General features: G+C 35.3%; 1 pseudogene; it reads right to left on the minus strand.

Moving 5' to 3' along the window:
• Positions 1-3,613: 3,613 nt before the first annotated feature.
• The window catches only part of LOC145050225 (CBL-interacting serine/threonine-protein kinase 8-like), a 28,756-nt pseudogene continuing 8,768 nt past the window's right edge, over positions 3,614-23,601 (minus strand).

Raw genomic sequence — 23,601 nt, forward strand, 5'->3', positions numbered from 1 at the left:
GTAGCAATTTCCGATAAACACATGACGTCTGCTCCACCGCTCAGCGTTTTACCAATCTTTACATACGAGAGACACAGACCTGCGGTCAACCGGATCGACTCGGTCAAATGTTTTGGTTCGCTTCTGATTTAGATCCATGTTTCGCTACAAAATTTCAATTAATGATTCAGCTCATTTCAATTAAAAAACAAGGAACAATCGAAGTACGCACATAAAGAATACTCCTTTAAAGAAGATTTGTGAAAGGATGAAGAGACTTGACCCAACATTTATTATACCTGGTAGAGAAGAAATAAGGAGCTTTGCTAACCCCTGTCGCAACCATTAATCTCTGTATCCTCACACAGTCACACAGGGAGCATGGAACGCTCTTAGAATTCTCACAGGTCTCGTCAATCTTCATCATCTTCTTCTTCCACTGCCTGGCGGTGTGTGATTCGCGACGGCGACGTGATTAGGGCAAGAGGGAAACAACCATCGAAATAGAGAAACAAAAGGGGAGAGTCAATTGTGAAGATGAAGAAAAGAAGGTAGAAAAGAAAGGCGGGTTTTCAAAATTTTAGGGTTTCGTTTCTCCCCGTTATCTTCTCAAGGCGCGTTTCCTTAAAATTATAAAGCGACACCTACAGAAGACGCACGTTTAAGACAAGGCGCCCTCCGTGTTTTTAATTTTTTTTCTTGAGACACTAATTTAAGGGCACGTAAAAATGTGTGTCCACTATACTTCAAATTTTGGAAGTCTGACATTATTTTTAAGGACGCCCAAAAATGCGTAACGTGAATCAGCGAGTGTCATTGTTTGCGCGTCATTAAAGGCTATTTTTCTTGTAGTGATTATTTTCAAAGTACTAATCATTTGATTCAATGAGATTATTTATTCAGTGATCAAGTGGACAAACATTCAAACAAACCAGTGCTGAGTTCGAATTATGCAAGACTGGAAGTTATGAATGATATTAATTGTAATAAATACCAATTATATATATATATATATATATATATATATATATATATATATATATAAATGTTCATCATATATTAGCTACCATATTAATTTACCAACTTGTCTATTTAACCCTAGGTTTTTGATCAAAACACTAGTCCTATAATTTTATAAGTCACAAAATCATAAGATTTAAGCATATTAAGATAGATAGTTCATCTAATCCTAATAAAACTCAACAATAAATAGAAAAGATGATTATATTAACATGATAGGTTCTTTACTACTAGAAAAACAGCCTTTTACGACGCTCATTGCGCGTCGTAAAAGGCTTAGACGACGCGCAAATGCGCGTCAAGGAAGGCCCTGTCATAAAGAGAGACGACGCGCATTTACGTCGCTCATTTACGACGCGCGTTTACGACGCACATTTACGACACGCAATGCGTATCAAGGAAGGCCCTGTCATAAAGGAAGATGACACGCATTCGCGTGTCGTAACCTTACGACGCGCGTGTTAATGACACACAATGTGTATCATTAAAACCCATGTCAATAAAGGCCATGTCATAAATGAAGATGTCACACATTTTTGCGTATCGTAAATTTAAATGTTTAAAAAAATATATTTATATATTTATTAATTTTCAAATTAAATTTGCATTTACTGTCTCATAATAGAAATAAAATACCATATAAAAAAAATACAATCCATTGCATAAAATTTAGTGTCATACAATTCTATTTCTTACAATATATAAATTTACATTGATCTAATCTACTCTTGGAACTGTTAGAGAATAACTATACTAAGATTTGATAAAGAGCACTCTTTGCATCTGGTCGGTTGGTTTCCAAAACACCTGCTACTTGTTGATCTTGCAATGAAGCTTCCATGCTGCAATGAATCGTGACAGCTCCCTGTTTCCCCCTTCAAATTCAAACAATCACACACACGTTGTTAAAAAGACCATAATACCCTCATGGTACATATAGGAACAAATAATTCAACGAAAATAATGTTAGATAATTTGCTTACAGATCAATGAAATCAACTGTGACACCAAAAGCCTCTTCCATGGCTTCAATGGTGACACGAAGAGGCACATGCAGATTGATAAGGGGTTGCTTTTGATGATACGAAGAGGCACATGCAGTTCATCTCAGCATCATAAGCAGAGACACCCAAAGAACCATCCTAAACACATACGAGAAAAATGAATTCATAGAGTTCACGGAAAAAAAAAGTAGAAGAATATGGTAATCTTACAAACCTTTCTGTAGCATTGAGATCCCAGCTTGAAGATGTAGATGATAATGAAGACTAGATTAGATGTAAATAATAAAGTTGGAGAAAAAGAAATTAAAGCAAGAAAAGCTTTTCTAGCTTCTCTGCAAGCATCTGCAATTAGAGATGGTCATTCAAAGCTCTTTTAAAGCATCTTCTTTTCCTTGTGAATGCATGCTCTTAATAGATTATAACAAATGCAGTTTATGTTGGATTGATTTGACATGTTAGTGACACTTGAAGAGCATACCATAAAGTGAACCAGTTTTTGAACTCTTTATTGAGTGACCACGACGCCATCCCATTTTCAGCATCAACCAGACACCTAGTTATTAAGAGCATGATGATAGTAAGATATAGTGAGATGCTATTCAAAATGAAATGAAAATTTTATATTAAATGAAAACAAACCGATAGGATCTGTGGCTGGAACAACTATTTCAACAGGAGCAGGTCCAGGAATAGAAATTGAACAAAAAATAATTAGATGTTATAAAGGGTGTGAGAGATAATAGAAATTGAACAAAAATAAATTACAAAAGAAAAGTAGATTGTACCTCTCATTTTTTTCTTTCTCAACCTGCTTCCTAGCCACTTCTGTTGCAGTAAATCCAAAGGTGTCAAACTGCATTGATGTCCCCAAAGAATTGCCTTCCAGTTCCGGCATTATAAAAACACAAAGCATGGTCATTAATAGATTAAAAATGATGGCAACTCACACTATCATCATAGAATGCATCATATCATCATAGAAAATGGATCATATTAGGAAAAAAATCACACATACAACTTTCTCATCGTCATCCTAAAAGTTTGAAAGATCTTGTTGCTTTATTTCAGCTCTGTTCTTCCTTGATGAAGACTATGTTATTCAGGAAATAAGAGAACCCAATTCACATGTTGTCATGTCGAAAACTGCTACTAGGAGTGGTTGTTTAGTATCTAGACCACTTGGATTCGAGAAGTTCTCTCCTGTGCTGGGGATTGGGGTGAATCACACACCAACAAAATCTCCTGCTTTATTTGCTGCTGCTATTACATCTCAAAATAACAAAATATTGACCTTTATCTGCATTACATATAATTCCTATTATGTCCTGAAGACTTACAGTTTTAAGCTCACCCAATTTATCTGCACCAAATATTGACCTTTATCTGCATTAAATATTATTTACATTCTTTTGGAGGAAGAAAGAGATGGGTGTAACTACAACAGTGTTGGCCTAGCTTCTTGTAACAACGAAAATTTGAACCAATTAATAATAATAATATGTGTAATCAATCAAACTTAAGTTAAACTTAAAGATAAGATTAAGATATTTTAGTTTAGTTTATAAAAAGAAAGAAAGAAATTGATGATGAGTGACCTCTAACCAAGGGATCTAACGGTGTTTGCTCTTTGTTTTGGTGATTTTGGATTTCCCATGCTGTTGTTGTTTGTTAGGTGGTTTCCAGATGATATCTTCAAGATTGTTACAGAAATTCTTGTAAAACTGCATGCAGCCACCAACATTATTTAAGAATTACAATTATCAATATAAAAATACTAAATATTAAAATTAATAAAAGAAGAAGCACCTTAAGGTATTCAGCACCATCTCCTTCTGCTTTCTGAATGTCAACCATCACAAAATTGGAGGTCACTTGAAAAACCTGCTTTCATCAATTCATTACTTGCTTTCTTGCTATTATATACTGTATAATAATAATAATAATAATAATAATAATAATAATAATAATAATAATAATAATATCCGTAAGTAATTAAGGTCAAAAACTCACTTCCAAGATAACAGAAAAATGGGACTTCTTATTAGCAGAAAGCCCTTTTACTCTCATCTGAAAATAATATAATAAAAAAAGAAAGTAAGCATTTCCTCCTTCCCTATAGATTGTAATTACTATTCTACCCATTCATTGTTATTGATCATTAATAATCTATTTGTATGTAAAATGTGTGTGTGTGTGTAACCTTGTAATTTCGAATGTGTGTCTTGAAGCTCACCGACTGAGCAACAACTTACATACTTGATAACACAATCTTTGCAGGTTTTTGAGAAACAAAACAAGTTATGTGCGTCACAGGGTCCTGTCAAACGCAAGCAAGCATGTACTTTTCACATAAATTTCATTTTCTTAATTCCTAATTTCAAAAACCGATATCAATTTACGTTTCAACATATAATTTTGAAAAACTATTTGCAATTGCATGCATGTATTCAAGATTTGTGGGTGGGGTGGGGTAGATAGAATTCAAACCTGACCACGGTCAAACATGGAAGACAGGTTTAATCCCTGAGACAGGATTATCATATCGAATGCATTAAGAGACAGAGGACATGCATCTTCATCTGTTTGTTGCTCATCACCACCTCCCTCTTCCTACATACATACATCATATACATCATACATGATATGCACAACTGTTGGTATTATTTTTAGCATTTCATTGTTTGTTTTTTGAATATTAAATTGACATAAGTTATAGAAGAATAGGTTTTGCCTTTTACCTCTGAGTCATCAAAAACAACATTTACATCATCCAGATTAACATCTTCATACTCAACAACTCTAGTAGGGACATAACTCTTTTTGAACCATTCATCATTCCTTATTTCTTCAATACCAATATGCTGCACATAACCATCACATCATTAACTAACACTAGTCTCTCATACTAACCAACATCATGCAAGATGGATGATGGACTACTGCTCACAGTGTCAGGATTTGGATCTAAAATCCGATGAATTAACAATTTCATCAAATGGGAGGTATCCAACCATCAGTACATATAGGATGACCCCACATGACCATACATCCGCCAAAGCACCATTGTAACCTTTGTGACTCGGTACCTAAACCACACCACCAACAAAGAATGAAGCAATGGTAAATATGCATGTAGGTTAGGTAACACTACCAAATTCTACAAAAAGAAGGAAAAAAAAGGATAAGTTGCACCTGTAATTACCTCTGGTGCAACATAGTTGGGAGTTCCACAGGTTGTTCGAAGGATACTGACACCCTGCAGACACATAAATTAATGATGATGATCCTGATGGACGATACTATAACAACATATTCAAATCTTACTTCTGCTGGCAATGCACTAAGTCCAAAATCTGAAATCTTTAAATTTCCTTGGGAATCTAACAAAAGATTTTCAGGCTACAAAAGGAAAGTAAGAGGTAAAATAATTAGATAATGATTTAAAAGACTGATTTCATATATAATATCTTGGCTGGTTGTCAAAGTTTCAGGTTTTCCAAGATGTGCAGGTGAAAACATGGGCTAAGTTGCTTCCTGAGATTGTGATCAGATTTTAGCATGATGTTATGGCATAATGTTACATTAGGGAGTAACTATAAACCGAAAATCCCCACAATCTTATTGAACCCAATTATTTATATTAGGATTTAATGATCAGATTTTAGCATAGTTGAAAAATGAAATTTTGATTTAATTTAAAATGACATGAAATTTGGTTGATTTAATAGCACCCTTTTGATATTTCTAGTTGTATTTTAGTTGATTAGGTAGATTAATAATCATTTTGGTTTTGGGACTTCTTAATTATGCTCTTGGCATATAACTGAGGCTATTGTAATTGCTATTTTCCAAATATTAGGACACTACATATAAGATATGATAGTTGCGTGTGTGTAAATGTCCAAATAAAGTGTATTCTATACACTGGAATGTCATAGTAACATCTAGTATAACTCAAAATAAGAATTACCTGATCCTGAAGCAAACCACAATTCAAGACATCTAGAAACAATAATCATGGTTCTCTCAACTTCAAATTAAGAGAACTCAGAAAGTATAACCACATCAAAACATGCAATAAAAACAAATTTGATATGGATATGATTCACCAAAACTCATATTAGGTGAGTGAGTACTGATCTCAAGCTAAGCAATCAAGGTTTCCATATACGAAAACGATACCAACGAGCATCTCCTTCAATGTTCTGGACATAACCAGATACGAAGACAAGACATATAAAATCGAACGTATGAATTACTTACTGATATCCGATAACCGAGTGGGGATGAGCGGAAAACCTGATGCGCTGCGCGTTGATACTATGATAAGCATATGTTAACGTGTGAAAGAAACTAAAAACCCTAATTCAACTTCTTCTAAATCCCAAACGCCATTTTCAGATGCTTACATGCAAAATACAAAAACCCAACATCTTCTGAGCAACCATAAAAAACCAAAAAAAATACAAAATTAGCTGACTAAGAAAAAATAACCTCAGCCAATGTTGTACCTGGGATTCAAAACAAAAACCCAATGTTTCATTCTTTAATCTTGTGGTATGTTGTGTTGGTGGTATAATGGGGCTTTATTGGTGGCGCTGGTGAACCAGAGAGAAGACGAAGGATGGTGGGTGGTTGTCGAGTAGCAGGGGTAGATAGAGAGAGAGAGAAAAAAAATCAGGTGTGGTGTTTGTGACTCTCCTCAACGTCAAGATTGAGAAAATCAGGTGTGGTGTCTTCGAAGGCACTAGTGGGAGGTACATGTTTGCCCTAGATCCTGAACTCCCACCGGATTTCTTCCCGGACTTCATGCTCTTCCATGGGTCGACTTTCTTCCCTTTTCCACTCTGATTACGCAGACGTACCTGCGAGAGTCGGTCCTCGAAAATTTAAGTCTCGAGTGATTCGGAGGTGGGACCACCGGTAGAGGAAGAATCATCGAGCGTTTCTTTCGTTTTGAAGGAGAAGGATAGGGGCAGCGGTGCGTGGGATCTAAGTGGGGACAGAGGGATTGGTGTTCCAATCTTGAACCGGTATCTTGAGATGGCGGAAGTGTGTGCTTAAGTTTCTAGATGCACTCCAAACTCTTAAAGCTTATCGTGTTCGATGTTGGTGGTGGCAGCTTAGGGCTTGCAGAGAGAGAGAGAGAGAGAGAGAGAGAGAGAGAGAGTACATAGGTAAAGGAAGACGAGCCGATTCAAAAGGATGTGCTGGTTCAAAAGGATTATTAGGGTTCTATTATAGGATTCTAGTGTGGATTGAGTTTTTAAAGCTCAATAGCGGTGGCAGTGGCGATGGCTTAGGGTTTACAGAGATAAGGAAGGAGTGAATGAAAAGGGAGATACTGAGGAGAGAGGGTAGTAGCGGGGTTCTTCAAAATTTTAGAATTTCAGACGATTTCGTTTTCCCCCTTTAAAAACACGCCTTTAGGCAAAAAAATATATATAAAGCGACACATTTAGAGGACACACACTTTATGAACGGTGCCCTCCGCATTTCTTTTTTTTTTCTTTTCTTACACTAATTTTAGGGCACGCACAAATGCATGTCCACTATCCTTTAAATTTTGTAAAATTGACATTATTTTTTAGGGCACACACCAATGCGTGTCTTCTATCAGCGAGTGTCATTGTTTGCGCGTCATTAAAGGGCTGTTTTCTAGTAGTGAATTATTAAGCAAGCATAATGAATAAGCAACTAATATAAATCCAAAATCCTCTAATTCAACACATAGAAGCAAGGATCCTCTACTTTAAATGAAAGTTAAGGTTTTTAGCCCATAACTACTGAAATAAATCTACTTTGCAAGACATAATGAAAACAAAGCAAACCAAGTGTTTAGAAGTAATTTTGCCTTAGATCTCTTCAATCAAGCACTCTCACACGAAATATGGTCTCCAAAGCCTCCTAGGGATGTCTTTGGTCTTTAAAAGTCGGAAGTTGCTTAATGCATAGGTTAGATAAAGAGCAGAAACGATCAATTTATAGTTGTCAAATAATGTCTCCCACGTCATAGAGAAGAGATCTCCACACTGTAGATTTAACTTTTCTTGCGTACTCTCCAAGCCAACTTTCTGATCACGCATATTCACATCACCACGATGTGGCAGGTAAATGCCCATGTTGTGGGAGCTTCAGAATTCATAGCTTTTGAATCTTGTTGACACGGTCCATACATCATGCTTCCAACTCAACATTTTGCTTGCTTTTAATCTCGAAGATGTCTTCACTGCTACAAAACTGAATTTAAATGTTATAAACATCTTTTGTCCTAAATTAGACACAAATGTTGTGTAAAATCCATAAAAATCAAGCCAATTTAAAACTTTTTAAATATCCAAAAATACCATTTATTACTACAAAGTGTTTTCAAAATAGTTTTATATCATAGTATCCCAGAAATCCAAATCAAAATATGAGGAAGTGTACGGTCACGCCTTCGCCTTCCCGCGATCATAGAAATACCTGAAACCCAACAATTGTAAGCCCGAAGCTTAGTGAGTTCCCCCAAAATACCAATGCCATACAATCATAATCATATCATATAAACAAACAGAATAGCCATGCATCTCGAGTCTACAGTGTGACTGGTCCGTGCGCACCGGGCCTTCAGTCCACATGGTCCACTCTCTGAGTCTACAGTATGAATGGACAGCCCGCACTGGGCCTTCAATCTATCTGGCCCACTCTTCGAGCCTCGGCACTCTGGACCTCCCTCTTGGGGCCTTCAGCCTATTCGGGCCGCTCGTCGGACCTTCGGCTTGACTATGTGCGCTCCTGGGCTTGCAGTCTATCTGGTCCGCCCTGGGTATGTTGGCCTACAGCAAAAAGCAGGAGCCGCCTCAACCCAACCCCATACCAATCAAACTATCATGTGCACATAAATATCATACGCTAGCATGCATGTAACAGATAGTCATACCGATTTAACAGATCGCTAACACAACCACCATCCTATAACTAGGATACCGACCTAACCGGTCACTACATAACATCATCATATATACCAGGATACCGACCTAAACCAGGTCACTAACATAATACCATCCTAACTACCAGGATGCAGATCTAGGAGATCAATAAACATATCAAGCAAATATCCGGATAAAAATCCGATAAAAGGCCGGCCTTGGTGCCTTAGACCTTGTTTATATAGTGAGGATAAATCACCTCGCAAGCAGTGCCAAAGTACCGAAAACCTCTGATCGCTGTCACATCGGAATCCTGAACTATCACATAATAAATACCAAGTCATTACACAACATAAAAATCTTGACTAAGGTTCCACACAATCCATCACGTCCATTCTTTTCATTGGGCCAAGGCCCAATGCCAATTCCCTAACCTTGAAAGTCCTTATGTAAAACCCATTATTGGCCCAATTTACCAAATTGGGCCCAACTCCCTAATTGGGCCTAATTCCAAGATCCATTATCAAAACTTGGCCCAAAACATAATATTCATAAAGTCCAACAAAGGCCCAAATCCAACTAGTCCATAAACAGCCCAAAACCCGAATCCCAATTGCCAAAGGCCCAACAGAGGACGTATGCGGGGCGTACTCCTCTAGTACGTGGGGCGTACTCGCTAAATTGTGAGTACGCTATGCGTACCTGCATGTACGCTCAGCGTACTCCCTTGTTAAGTAACTTTCCCATTAAGTGCTTAATACTCCAATCCAGAAGCTACAATCACATATCCAATCCCTTTTGACCGTCTTAATCCATAAAGTCATTGACTTGGTGACTTTTCATGACCCTAATAAGCCCAAACTCCAAAATAGCATTCCATTCTCATAGAAATGATCTTAACTCATGCATGAATCCAATAAGACATTCAAGATGGCAACTTTCTGCCTTAGGGACTCATTTTGAACTAAGAGTGGCAACTCTAAGTCTAGAAATCGGATTTGAACCATAAAGTTCTATACTTGGGACCAAAATGACTTCAAAATCAACTACACTAGATCTAAGCATTTGAGGAAAGTTATGAACTTTACACCTCCAAAAAGTCTCAAATGATGATGCTATTCCAGATCTATAGGCTCAAACTTCCAAAGTCCTTCCTTGCCAACTTCTTCTTTCCTCTTCTAAGCTTAAAAATCACCAAGATGGCCTCTCAAGATCAAGATCACACAAAAATAAAGGGATGAGACGTTCTAGGGTTTTTCTGAGGTTGGGGAGGCTGATAAGGGGCTAGGGTTCAAGTCCTCATGTTCTTTATATAGTGCGTGACCCTAAAATTAGGGTTTAGTGTCAATGAGAGTACGTTGGGCGTACGCCTCCAACACCCACGACCATTTAACCTTCTATGCTAGGTGTACCCCAGCTTATGCTGGGCGTACTCACCCAACTGCCACCTTTATAATGCATGGTCCTTTCTTTCTAATCCCTTCCAAACCCAAGGGCCAAAAGTGACATAATTCAAATTTGAGGGATGAATATGAAGCTACTTGAAAAATGGGATGTTACATGTAGCTAAAAATACTAAGATAATGTATAAAATATATGAATAAATATAGCAATATCAATTTCTTCGATTGATTTTAGACCCTGTAAAAGGATTTATCGTCTTCAAGAACTAAAAAAAGAGCCAATACTCGAAGAGAATGAAGAATCTGGAAAACCATCTCAAGGGAAGAAGGAACTATATAGAAAATGGAGGTTCTTTCTTTCTTTGATCATCTCATTTTGTATGATCGGAGATAATTATATAAACATCTGATACACACTTATTTCTTTTTTAAACTCTTTAAACCTCATATGGATGCAATTTTCCGTAAGCATCATAACATTCATATATACATCTGGGAACAACGACCCATCACCTCTTCATGGTGTTTTAGAGTTGAGATCAAGGTACCTTTTATATCCATTTCTACTATTTGTGGAATAAAAATTTCACTTTTTTATAATGTTGTTAAAAGGTATAAATGAAAACTATAGTACTTGGGAGAACATCAGTTGGCTCGGACAACTTTAGCTCACGAACATAAGATGCAAATGCCCTTCTCAAAACGTAAATGCCCTTCTTAAGAACTCACAAGATTTGTGTCTTCTTAAAATACAGTATGTGACAAGGACAATATCTGAGGATGGGATAGGGCAAAATCGTCCGCTTTGAACTTAGGACTATTCTAAGTTATTTGTTTATTATTGTTGTGGGGTGAGTTGTCTATAGAGAAGAATATTGGAAGTTAATAGGAAAACAGTGAAGGTTGTGCAACTTGGTTCCATGACTCCTTTCCTAACAACCGAGATTTATGGAAGCTATGCCCCTCCATTCTTCCATGTACGTGGTTTCATTAAGAAATAACAATGCAGTTTTGTTGATTTGGTTATTATAATCTTCTACTTTCATTGCTTTATATTAGAGCATTTTACTTTGAAAATGTAACTAATTATAGCAATGTCTTCTAACTTGTAAATACAAAGAAATTTCCACTACTACAAATACAAGCTTTACAATATTAGAAATTTCAATATAATCGAATCGAGTGCAATAAACATAATTGCAAGATGATGTTTAGGAATGTTGAATAATTGCAAGATGATGTTTGGGAATGTTGAACATGGTGGTGACATTATGTTGGCCGATTCGTTGATTTTGAAGGTTTTGTGATGAATTTTTTTGTGCCCCTTTACAAGAAGGTAATATACTAATACGTTATACGTGTATGTAAAAATTTATTGTAATAGAAATATGTAAAAGACATAAGGAACTATCATCATTTGAGAAATATGGGACAACTTTAAGTGGATGGCAACACAAAAGGCTATGAAATTACGTCCATCCACCTGGCAAGTTTCAAACCCACATGATAAAGATTAGTAGTCTAACGCTTTAACAACCTAACTAACCAGCTTCTTGTATTCTTACACAAAGTTAGTATGTAAATAGTATGTGTACGAAAAAAAATCTGAACCCTTAAACGAAACGAGCCTTGTGTGGTCATGCATCCGACATTTTCTCTAGACCGCCCTAAAATGATGATACAATATACTCAACAAGTATTGACACAAAATTTATGTATCAACTTTTTAATTTTAATTCTAAATAAAAAAGTATTATTTTATTATCGATAACTTATTTATTTTCGAAAATTATAACTCCGTCGATTTATGCTATTTTATTAGAGAAAATGACAAAAATAGCCATTTATACTAATTACATTACAAAAATAGTACAGTTGTGCTTTAACTGCTTGTACATTCGCAAATGGAAAAGTCCATCTGCAATTTGGCTATTCCATCTGCGATTTTATCCCGAAAATCCTATATAAGCCTTTTTTTTTCTTCATTTTTCACTCTTCATTACAGAAAAACTCTCTCTCTCTCTCTCTCTCTCTCTCTCTCTCTCTCTCTCTCTCTCGGGGCGATTTTCACGATTTTGGCGGTTTTTTTGAAGAACATGGAGGATTATTTCAACAATCCCGCAAATATGGTTAGATTTTAACTTTTTAAATGTTTTAACTATTTTTTATTTTATTATTCATTGTATTAGTTAGTGTAAAAAATAGAAATTATAATGTTTGTGAAAGGGTAATTTAGTTGTATTTGATAGTTTTAATATTTGTTATTAGTATACTTGAAGTTTAAATGTTATTTTGTTAGTGGTTGTTTGAATGTACAAGTAGAGACTGCGTAGAGTGTGCATCAGGTGGTTGTATATTTAGTAAAATGGTTAGAATATGCTAATTTTTTTAAGTTATTAGTTAAATAAATTGTTAGAATAATATTTACAATTTGTTATTTTTCGTTTGCTTAGTTGTTGTATAAGTTGAAAATTGTATATTCTTATCGTGTAATTGTTTCTATTAATTGAAAAATAGTTAAATTACAGTATGTGCACAATAGTCGTTTGTATATATATTTGTCGTATAAGTAGAAAATTTGTATATATTTGTTTTAGAAGTATAATTTTTTTTTTATACTATTGTTAGAAATTGTTTGTATTTGTCGTATAGGTTGAAAATTTGTATATATTTGTCGTATAACTTGCAAAATTGTTAATTTGGTTGTCGTTTTATTTGAATATATATATATATATATATATATATATATATATATATATATATATATATATTTGTCGTATAACTTGCAAAAATTGTTTGCAAAATTGTTAGAAAATTATTTTATATAATTAGAAAGTTTAAAATTGTTTATATATTTGTCGTTTAAGTTGAAAAATCGTTTAACAATATGTTATTTGGTTATTTGTGTATGTTATTGTTTTTTATCGTAAATATATTTGTCGTATAACTTGAAAAATTGTTTATATATTTGTGGTTTAAGTTGAAAAATTGTTATACTATGTGCATATTATTGTTTTTTATTGCACTTAATAATCATATATTTTAAAAACAAAATATTTGTTTAGTTCTCTAATATGTTTTTGTGTTTTTTGCAGCATGATTTTAGTTATTTCAATGTGAAAGCAATTGTAAACTTAAAAGGCTCGTACTGTAATATATGAGAAGTATTTGAAGTTTTAGATGACGTCAGGCGTGACATTTTTAGAGATACCATATTTGGTTATTTGTTGGATGTCACTCGTTTACAAGGGGACGTATTGTTGTTCCATAAAATGTTCCTTCATCAGATCCGGCCGGACCCTATTTTATCTCCAGATGGAATAAAACGCTTATATTTTAGAGTAGGCAATACGAAAATGGTATATGGGCCGGAAGAGTTTTGTTTGATAACCGACTTCAATTTTGGGGAGTATCCACAAAATATTGGGAAAAAAGTGTCGGAAAAATTAGTAACTAGTAAAAAAAGATGTTTATTGCGTGAGCGCCTATTTTCGAACCATACAAATAGTTCGGTGAAAATCGGTGACCTGAAAAGTTTAATTTTAAATCAAACATTCTTAAAAGTTGACGACGCCGATGCAGCTAGAGTATGTTTGATATACATTTTGTGTGAAGATTTTTTGGGAAAAGAAATAAATGATCGGGTGCCACAAGATTGTTTTTTTTTGCTAAAAATTTGGATGTCTGGAACATGTATATTTCGTTTACTCTAAAAGTTTTATTTTATTAAAGTTATAATTTATATTATAACTAATTTTTTTTTTATTGTGTTAGTTTCGCTTGGGGTAGCTATCTTTGGGATTTTACTTATGATGACCTTGAGGATACATGGAACAAGATAAATAAATATTTATTACTTCCTGAGCGTTGTCAAACTTTAAAATACTCCATCTCAGGATTTACGGGTCCAATAAGGGTATAAAAATTTTCTTATATTTAAATTGTTTTATTGTTATGTTTTTTTATTTTAATTTAAACTTTTATTACTGTAATTGTAAAAAATTGTAGATATGGATATATGAGATGCTTCCGGTTGTCCGTGCATGTGGATATGTATTGAGAAAAAATAGAGACATGCCTCGGATGAAACGATGGAGTGGGACAAAAAAATTGAAATGGGTTGACGTGAACAAGATTTTTTCAAAGATACAGGTTTATAAATATTTTTTTTATTATTAATAAACTTCATTATTATACTTTTATATGCATTTTTAATATGTTTAATTTTTTAGGAGGGACAACCACTAAGACAAAACATGTTATCGAGTGATGGTGAGATGACATCTTGTTATTATATGTCATTTCAAGAGTATGTATATGGTGAACGAAAATCAGTTTCATCCCCAGTACGGGACCATTTTAAGAGACAAGACGAATCTTCATCTAGTATGTCGTCCAGTGGTCGCTCTCATGGTAGAGGTAGGGGCAGTGGGAAACACAACTTAGACGAGGTGTTGAAACGGCTACATGTACTGGAGCAGCATATGTTTATGAACCGACAACCTACATCGGTTTTTGTTGAAGAAGTCAATAATGAAGATTTTTGGAAGGACATAAGTTTTGAGGAGCCTGTAGTATTCCAAGGAAAATATGATGAACATGTTAGTTACACGCTACATTATTTTTTTAATTTTATTAACATATATAAATATTTGTGTTCATATTTTATATTTGAAAATGTAGGTTGTACAAGATGAAGTGATGAATAAAAATAATACAACTGAAAATATTTTGGTGATATTGAAGACGAGAAGGTTGTTATAGATATTACCTTTACGATTTTATTAATTAATTTATAATGTATATTTCGTTAATAAGTATAATGTTTTATTTTTAATGTAGGAGTTGGAGGAGAGGAATGACAATGCGGGGAACAAATTTGATGATGATGTGTTTGATGTAAATGATTATAATGAAGCTAAAGAGGCTCTTATACTTACATTTATTTTTATTTTGTTTTTAGTAGATTGAAACATTTTTTAATTAGAGATTATTGCTTATTAAATTAGGTGTCGGACGAAGATGAAGTAATAATTACGGGAAATGTTGATTATTATGATGATTATGGTGTTGATGGCAAAGAAGTTACACCCGATAAACCGAGGACTCGAAAACCATCGCAGTATTTGTGCCCTCCTTACATCGAGGTATTCGTTTAATTTATAGACTTATAATTTTAATTTTATGTTTATGTGAATTATCTGAAAGATAGAGATTTAAACATTTGAATATTGTTTTTAGTTGCACACGACACCGAAGCAAAAAAGAAGAGCAAAAAAGAAGGTTGATATCAAATCAACAAGCCCCGTTCCTCCTCCAGCTTTTGCTGTTACTCACGACTTCTCCGTGTTGTGCCTGCAACCTTACGTAGCAGGCAGTGAGGTTGTCATCCAAAATTATTTATTTCATTCATATGATGTCCAACATCGTTTGTTTAATTTCGTGTTAGATAGAGATTTTGGAGCGTCTTGTTTGGGCATACACACGACGGATGGTTGGAGTCAATGATAAAATAATTGTTAATTTATTATTTTAAAAGTATTTTATTTTTTAGTCAATAACAAAACTATCATAATTTTGTGCAACATATAACCATTTGGTATAGACTATTGATGGAGAGACGGTTTGAGGGCGACCGATATATAATAATGCCTCCAAATTTTTTTTGTTTGTCATGCTTTGGAAGAAGGATAGGATTGGAGGGCGTTTATGGCTGGTATTGCTACGTACCCCAACTTCATGGTTGCTTGTTGGGATGTCGATACGGTAAACTTAATTTATTATATTCAAAATATTATCGATATTGTCGTTATGTTTTTGTATTGTGATATAAAAAACATATTTTTTTTCTTATCCTTATACAGGTCCTATTGCCGATTCATTCATCCCCTAATCACTGGCTATTTGGGGAACTACGATTGGCGTCAATGGAAGTCCATATTTATGACAGTCTTGGTAGAGTGGCTTATCAAAAATTCAAATCTGATGGAACGTTTACCAAATTTGAATCTCGGGTGCCAAATTATTTGGACAAGATTAGCTATTGGGCCCGAAGGAACATCCCAAGGATTCCATTGAATATGCAATTCATTTATGAAGAAAATGTTCCCCAACAAAGTAGTCATTTGGGAGATTGCGGTGTTTTTGTTTGTATGTTTATGGAGCAATTAGTCTCAGGTCAACCAATCTGTGAACTTATTGACCCAAAGAACACAGCTTTAGAGTTTCGCCAATGGATGGCAAATTTTTTTTGGGGGTCTTGTCTTGGTCCTATGTAGTTGGATTATATTTTTGTATATGTAAATTAATGTTGGATTTGATTATTAGTTTATTTTTAGTTTTAACGTTACAACATAAGAACGACAACAACATTTATTTGAACGTTACAAGTACACGGTTCTAAACATAAGTACAAATACAATAATTTATTGACCTAACAACTTCAAAACTATCAAAATAATATTAAAAAACTTACAACTTGTAAACAACAACTGCCAAGAACAACACCCAACTACAAACCAACGCTATCTTCAACTTCTTATTTTCTGATTGTAAGAGCTTATTAGAGTTTGCTACTTTAGCTATTACCATAGATGATTGGTCCTTCTCTTCATCAACCCAACTGCTAAACCCGCATTTTGGTCCCTGGAAATTTAAACATAGACAATAAGAATTGTTGCCATGTAAACATGAGGGTTTAAATATGAATGACGTTAAGAACATCATACCAAATATGGGCAAGCGTAAAACAATCTTCCTGGGTTTTTAGCTATACCCGAAATCCTAACGATACGTTCACCTCCGCAATTGCAGTATGCCATTAGCCTTATTTTCTATTAAATACGAGTTCTTTTCTCAGATAAATTTCTCATAATGACTTACACCCATTTATAGAAGAAATTATATTACAGACAATTATGTTTGACTATGAAATGAACTTGTTTGACTATGAATTGAAAATTTTGAACTATGAACTGCAGACAAGTACATTGTCTTGTCTTGTCTTATCGGTCAGTTAATGATGTTTGACTATGAAATGAATTGGTTTGACTACGAATTGGAAAAGTTGAACTATGACCTGCAGACAAGTACATTATCTTGTCTTGTCTTGTCCGTCAGTTAATGATGTTTGACTATGAAATGAATTAGTTTGACTACGAATTGGAAAAGTTGAACTATGAACTGCAGACAAGTACATTGTCTTGTCTTGTCTTGTCGGTCAATGATTTTTTACTATGAAATGAACTGGTTTGACTATGAATTTAAAAAGTTGAACTATGAAGTATGAGCTGTAGAGAGACACTAATTTCAATATAACTATAATTGCATTTGTGTCATGATTGTAAAACACTTTAATTGCTTGTAAAAATGAGTACTTACACCGAAAGAAGCTTTTCTCAGCTACCAATATTCTTACATAATCTTCAAAGAACAAATCCTAATACCTTCACAGCCATTAAGAAAATGGATACTAACCACTTTCAATTCTGTTTTGTGGCTTTAGGTTGCGTGGTATAATATATTTCTTTTATTGAGTTATATAATATTTCATGGTAATGTATCTCAATTACTTTTTACTTATCACTAATATATGTTTGTTTATCATGTAGATTCGTACCTTCCTTAGGTGCATGATACCGTTGATATATGTGGGTTACTTACCCCTTCTTGGGAGCTATCTGACAACAATGTACTTCGTAGTGGCTTTAGATGGAAATCATGAGCCCCTACTCTTAGCAATTGGTTTGGGAACGTTAGAGTGTGAAGAATCATGGAGATGGTTCATGATGAGATAAAAGATTGTTTAGGTGAGGATATAGAGGTTGGTTTCATAAGCAACCTATGTGATAAAATAGACTTTGGTGTTCAGAGTGCCTACCCAGATTCATATCATGGATATTTTCCTAAAGATATAGCTCGAAAAATACGTGAGTCAGTCGGACATAACAATACGGAAGTCGAATCGTTGTTTTGGAAGTCATGTAATGCATATAGCATTGAAGATTTTTACTTATGTCTGGAAAAGTTGCAAAGTGCATGTATGAAACAACCTTTCTGCACCTTGCTTAGGAGTCCAATTTACTGGCTTGACGATATAGCAATTTCAAAATGGACACGAGCATTTTTCCCAAAAGTACATTACAATGTTAAATATTGACGTCCCTGAAATTTTTCAAATTATATCCACCCGTGAGTTTCCTATAACAACGATAATTGAATTAATCAATACGTCGATACAATCAGAGTATGCTGAACGGGCTGAAGTGGCGGGTAAGGGAGTTTGTTATATTTAGTTTTTTTTCTTGTGTTAATATTTTTCTAAAATTATCAGATTTTCCCAGGAGGTTGTCTGGTGGGTTGACCCCTTATGTTGAGAGTAAGGTTCAAAAACGTGTCAACAAGTCTTATAATTGGATGGCAAGACGTTTGTATGGGGATACATTTGAAGTCGATGACAATTTTGCCACCACGAACGTACAACTTGAACGAAGGGTATGTAATTGTGGGAAATGGCAAAAAAGCAGTATACCATGTGGTCACGCTATAGCATGTCTAAGAACCCGTACGTCTAAAGCCATTCACAAAATGGTTGATTACAAGTTCACTAATTACATGTATCGACTTGTATATGCATCTGAGTTGGTGAATACTATACCATCACATGTGCTTTGGGAAATACCAAATGAAACGATGGTCCTGTTACCTCCCTCAATGCAGTAGTTATTCATGTAGCCCCTTTATATTTTATGTGGTATTATGTATTAGTTATTTATGTACACCGTTCTTTTTTTTATGTTGTGTTAGTTATTTATGTCCCCCGTTTTTATTTTATGTCGTGTTATGTACTAGTTATTCATGTACCCCGTTTATATTTTATGTCGTATTATGTATTAGTTATTTAATTTATGTCGTATTGTTAGCGATTGAGGAAACAACATACATTAAAAGTAAGGGACATTTATTAAATAGTAACAAAACACACATACAACAACAATCAACTTAACTAACGAAAAACAATTAACTTAACCAACATGCATATTAAAAATGATGGACATTCTTTAAAAGATTCCATGCATCTAAGTGGGTAAACTCGCTACCATTATATTCAAAACGGTATAGTTCCAAAGCCACCTGTCAAAGAATGTCTTCATCCATATTTGCATGTTCATTATCCAACTCGTTATAAATACATTGAAATTGTTTCACCTTTATTTTCTGTTACACCCCAAAACCGGAACGGCGGAAACATTCTGGGGTGGATGACGTCATGTCAAGTATCACAACACATGCATTATAGTAATCAAAGTACAACAAAACATTGCATTAATAGTAATAGTTTTACATGGTTACATTAATACATCAAAGTAATACAAGTAATAGAATAAATACAGCGCGGTACTAATCTATCTTCATCAACAGCTCCGGGGATGTACCTGTCTAATGTTAACCTAAGAATACAAGTTATTTGAAAAGCGAGTATCAGCATTTTTACAAATGCTGGTGAGTTCATAAGCGTTTAGTGACGTTTTCATTCAAATAACTTTAATAAAAGTAGTAGTTTAAGAGATTTCAATGTATTAGAGTCCTTTCCAGAAAATCCTATATTTTCTTTAATAAAAGCAGCCTTCTACCAAGACTGGTCAGTGTTATGTGGTAAAAAGTGGTTTTCCCTTAGTTGCTATCATTATCAAAATATTGAATTTGATTATTAAAGAAAGCAAGAGACAACAGGGAAATAACATATGCCTCGGCAGTGAGGACTGCTGACTAAGGCAAAGGAATCATAGACTCCAGGAGAGTATCGAACGAACGACACGCCTGGTTTAGTCTAACAAATAGAGACACAGACCCCAGAAGGTACCAAATGAAAGGTACCGTTGGTAAGGTCCAAAACAGTGAATACAGACCGCAGACAATATCAAATGGAAAATACGTCTAGTCAGGTCTAAAACAGTGAATACAGTGGATACAGTGAATACAGTGAATACAGTAAAAACAGACCCCAGACAGTATCAAATGAAAGATACGTCTTGTAAGGTCAAAAACAGAGAAAACAGACCCCAGACAGTATCAAATGAAAGATACGTCTTGTAAGGTCAAAATAGTGTGAATCTGAAATGAATTACCAGCATACAGTGTAAATTGCTGGCGAGATACCGTTACCTTAAAGCCAATGAATTATAAGGTAACCCGAGATACTCATAACCATACTGACTAGAGTACCAGACGCCCTACAAGCGTCTAAGATGTGACATTTGTCACCCGTTGGCTTGGTAGGACAGGACTGTAGCTAGCAGTCTGGGTGCGGGGTTGTCAATCCCGTATAGATCTATACACACAATGTCCGCTCTCCCTACAGGAGACTCTGGTTACCAACTAGACGACGGAGAAGGCCGTGTCCTGAAGATGCATCCCAAATAGTGGGTAGAGACTTCCAACTAGTGGGTTTCTAATGTAAGTGCTGAACTAGAGGTAGAGACTCTTAACTGAATTGACTGAAGTAAACCTGTATGTCTATGCTTGTGTACATAATATATAAGTAATGAATCAAACGACCTTCAGATGGACATCCGATCCCACCAGACCAAATCTCAACGAAGAAAAGGAAATAGGGTGGACAAGCCTTCCTAAGTCCTTCAATCATTATTTATATGCATCTATACAAGCACATACATACATCTAACTACGACTGAGTGTGTATCAAGTAGAAGTGATTCTTGTGAAGTAGGAGTGTCTAATAAGTGAAGTAGGAGCGGTCGCAGGTGAAGTAGGAGTGTCGAACAAGTGAAGTAAAAGCGGTCGCAAGTGAAGTAGGAGTGTCGAACAAATATAAGCGTATCACAAAGTAGAGACGACTATAAGTGAAGTAAGAGCGTCTATCGAGTATAAGTGAAGTAGAGTCGATATCAAGTATAAGGGAAATAGAATCGTATCATTAAGTAAGGGTGTGAATAAGTATAAGCGTCCATCAGGTATAAGTGACTTCAAGTATAAGTGAAAGTGTTACAGAGTAGGAGTATAAAATAAGTATAAGCGAAGCAGCAGTATTTAACAAGTAAAAGTATACGTCGAAAAAGGGAAACTTTGATGAAAAACCTTTATATCCAGAGAAAATCACAATTTGTATTCTTTTGTAAAATATGTTTGAAAACCTTAGAAAATCTTTCATAAACTAGTTTAGAATGAATTTAGATAAAACAGTATAAGTAAGAGTTTTGAAACAATTGAAAACCATTATAGTGTCCTACTCGGTAAAACAGTGTATAGTGGTAAAATCTTGTGCATGCGGGTTATCAATCACATGTGATTGATATGATAACTGGCATGTTTAACTTGTATTCCCCCCCCCCCATAAAGCATGTAAAAACATTTAAAAGGTTCATTCAGGGGTATGAACTCACCTGGTGTAAGTAGGTCCGACGAAGGTGTCGTTTGGGCGTTCGGTGTCACGCAAGGACTCAAACACACACAATGACCTATTTAACATATGATAACATATGTTCACATACAATTAGTATATTTAATACTAATTAAACAAGTATACACACTCAAAGGAGCGTAAAACACTTTGGATAAGTGTTTGGGTGTCCCGGGTAGCGTCTAAAGGTGTGTATGGCTAAGGAATGGAGTTTACTCTCCGAGAGTAAACCCTTAACACTTAATTTACGGACCAGGGACTACTCACCATGAGTTTACGGCCGTAAACTCATGGTGAAGGGTTCTAGGGTGTTTAAGGCTTCTAGCTTGTTCATGGGATTTTTCTAAGTACTTTTCCAAAAAGGCATAAGTGGGTTTAAGGCTTCTAAGGGCACATTATAGGAGTTTACGGCCTAGGGACAACTCCTAAGGGAGTTTACGGCCGCAAACTCTCATCCCTTGAGTTTTGTGAAGTTTCAAGAGCTTATATCACTTCTAGTAATTTATTCAAGGCTATAGGGGTGTTTGGGGTTCCAAAAGGGGTCTCCTTTAGAGTTTATGGTCCAAATGACCAACCTTTGAGAGTTTACGGCCATAAGCTCTATGGCTTGGTCGTGAACTCTCATACACCCTCCATTCTTTGAGTTTAAGCCCTTGTTTCAATCCTAGTATTTTATGGTAAATGTCTAAGGCCATTTGGGGAACAAAAACCAACATTTTGGCTTGGTTTGGGGAGTTTACGGCCTTGACACATGTCTGGGCCGTAAACTCCTTTTAATCCTCCAATTCTTAATGTTTAAGTGATCTAAACCCAAGAGAATAAGCCCCTAATTTATGTGTTAAGCCCTAGGGTGGTTTGGGGGTGTTTTGGAGGCAATTTGACATAGTTTTGAGGTGTTTACGGCCTTGGCATAAGCTTGGGCCGTAAACTCTCTTTTAAGCCTCAAAATGATTGTTTTAAATGTGCAAACACTCCTAGGCTAATTCCTCTATTTATTTCCAACCCATTATGGACAAGTTTGGGTCATTTTGGCCTCATTTTAGGTGTTTATGGCCTAAGGATGAGCTTAGGCCGTAAACTCCTTTTCCATTGCTTCTAAGTCCGATTTTTGGGCTATAAACATGAATCAATATGTTTAGATTAAGCTAGGGTAAGCGGACTTACAATTTGGAAGCGTTTGGTTGCGGATTCGGGGCGAAAACGAGTCTAGAGAGAGAGTTTAGTGAGAGAGGGTGGAAAAGCTCCAAATGGAGTTTACTCCCCTTTATATATGGGTGGGAGTTGGAGCTCAGTGGAATTCTACCCAATACTGCCGTTAAACGGGGCTTTTGGTCGCACCCGATTTAGTGGTTGTAATAATAAAAACTGACTTTTTCCAATTAAATGGAAATGTGTGTTATGTATTTTTATTTCCTTTTATCACGACTTAACGGCATATTAATGTAAACCAATGGAATGTTTATTAAATTGACGCCCTCTAATTAACGGAACTTTTATACAGTGGAATATTCTGTTAACGGTAACGGAGAAATGTAACGGAACAACTTGGGTTGTCACATTTTCAAATCCAGAAACTTCGCTTTGACATCTCTTCTTCTTCGATATTGAGTACGCCCCATTAAATGGTGAAACAAATGACAGACACGAGACCAAAATGATCCAGCACGAACTTGTGGGGGGGCCGGTAGAAAATCCTCCTCTACAGTTATAATCCAAGCTTCAACCAAAGCGACCTCCTCTTCGTTCCTCCATATATGTGGTACAGGTGAGTCCATAATTTCAAGGGGGAAGTAATACGATACAATTAAAATGATATTAACAACTTTTTATGGAGGCTCCTTATTTTCCCGGTGCAATGGCCTGTC

Source organism: Lactuca serriola, chromosome 5, assembly GCF_051521515.1.
Source record: "Lactuca serriola cultivar US96UC23 chromosome 5, Lser_US96UC23_V15, whole genome shotgun sequence".
Classification (NCBI taxonomy): Eukaryota; Viridiplantae; Streptophyta; class Magnoliopsida; order Asterales; family Asteraceae; genus Lactuca; species Lactuca serriola.